General features: G+C 59.4%; 1 protein-coding gene across 1 annotated transcript in view; it reads left to right on the top strand.

The window, feature by feature from the left end:
* The first annotated feature begins 645 nt into the window (after positions 1-645).
* BBX (BBX, HMG-box containing) overlaps positions 646-1578 on the top strand; it is a 182074-nt gene continuing 181141 nt past the window's right edge. The window contains exon 1 of the mRNA XM_019528624.1: positions 646-774. The gene's annotated coding sequence lies outside the window, so the exon portion shown is untranslated. The remainder of the gene's footprint in view (positions 775-1578) is intronic.

Below are 1578 nucleotides of genomic sequence, written 5' to 3'. Positions count from 1 at the left end.
TTTATCTTCATTGTTTTCACCAGTGTCGTTGCATTGGTTTTCTGGGTTTACTCACTAACTAGGCATTCACCAGATGGATGCATTTCAGCCTTCCTGAACTTCTCTGCCTGGTCTGTTTTGGTCTCTGAATGTAATCATCCCAACTTCCCCCCGCCTCCCCCTCCTCCTCCCAAGAGCAAAACCAGCAGCAAAGAACTGCATTTCTGCCTCCGCTACTTGTTTACTAGGAAATCATAATACAAAGCACTGCTCTTTCATGGGGCACTAGCCAGTGGCAGCAACAACCCCCCACTTGGGTATCCAGTGGAGTTGTCGTTTATTACCACAACCCTGCCCAGTCAGCCAATGGACACCAGTTTCAAGCACTGGAAGTAGTGCCGGGCTGCCATGCTGAGTGCCCTGCTCCCTGCTCGGCTGTCTACAGGTCCTGAAACACTGTTAGAAGAGCCGTGATGATCTTTGTGCGTGTGGGTGTCTGCATAGGAGTGTGTGTGTGCGTGTGTGTGCGTGTGTGTGCACGAGCGCCCGTCTTTGGGTGTAACGGGCCAGCTGTATGGCTGGCCGAGCTGTCTCTCAGTCCCGGAGCCAATGGCAGGCTGCCTTCTATCAAAAATGAATGTTTTCAGGGCTCTCCGGCTTGCATGTACTGTATGTGGAGCAGGGTACAGTGAGCACCGACTGCTCTCGCGCCGGCTCTCTCGCCACTTGTCCCCAGAGAGAAGCACTGCCCGGCCACTCATCGCCCCCTCCCCACACACGCAGGCACACGGAGAGGTAAGTACCCCTTGCTGGGGCCATCCGGGCTCGCAGGGCTGCCCTCTGCGCACACTTTGCTCCCACTCACTCGGCAGCGCTGCACTCCCCCGGCAGCAGGGAAGCCCGGGCAGGAAGGCACGGGGCTCCCCGCGTCCTGCTGCCACCGGAGCCTCGCACTCGCCCCCCTCCGCGCCGCGTTTGCCGTGGCAAAGTTTGGCTGGGGGCGGGAGGGGCAGCGGCTTTGCTTCCCGGGGGGCTCCCGCTTCCCTGCCTGGGAGAGGCCGGGAGAGCGGATCGGGGTGCGGGGAGTGAGCTGCAATGCAATGCGTGGGGAGGGACGGAGGAGAGCAGCACCCGGGGTCGGCTTGCCTAGGGTAGGGTAGGCCGGCCAGCGCCGGGAGCTAGCACCTCAGAGCACGGGCGGCGGCGGCTGCAACAACGGGGGGAGACACTGGGCAGGGACAGCAACAACATCCCACCCCGCTGCACTATGCGTGTGTATGTGTGTAAGAGTCTGTGTATATGTATGTAGGGGTTTGCTTGTGTGTGTGTGTATGGGGTCTGCCTGTGTGTCCAGGGCTCTGCTTCTGTGTGTGTGTGTGTGTGTGTGTGTGTAGGTAGGGCGTCTGCCTGTGTGTGTCTGTGTGTGTGTAGGGATATGCCACTGTCTGCGTGTAGGAGTCTGTGTAGGGCTCTGTTTGTGTGTGTGTGTGTGTAGGGGTCCGCCTGTGTGTGTGCGTGTAGGAGTGTGCGTCTGTGTGTAGGGGTCTGCTGCTGTGTGTGTGTGCGTGTGGGGAGGGGTCGGCTTGTGTGTGTGTGTGT

The sequence above is a fragment of the Crocodylus porosus genome, unplaced genomic scaffold (assembly GCF_001723895.1).
Source record: "Crocodylus porosus isolate Cpor-Errol unplaced genomic scaffold, CroPor_comp1, whole genome shotgun sequence".
Lineage (NCBI taxonomy): Eukaryota > Metazoa > Chordata > Crocodylia > Crocodylidae > Crocodylus > Crocodylus porosus.
The sequence above is the reverse complement of the archived record's forward strand: the minus strand, read 5'-3'. Positions and strand labels throughout refer to the sequence as shown.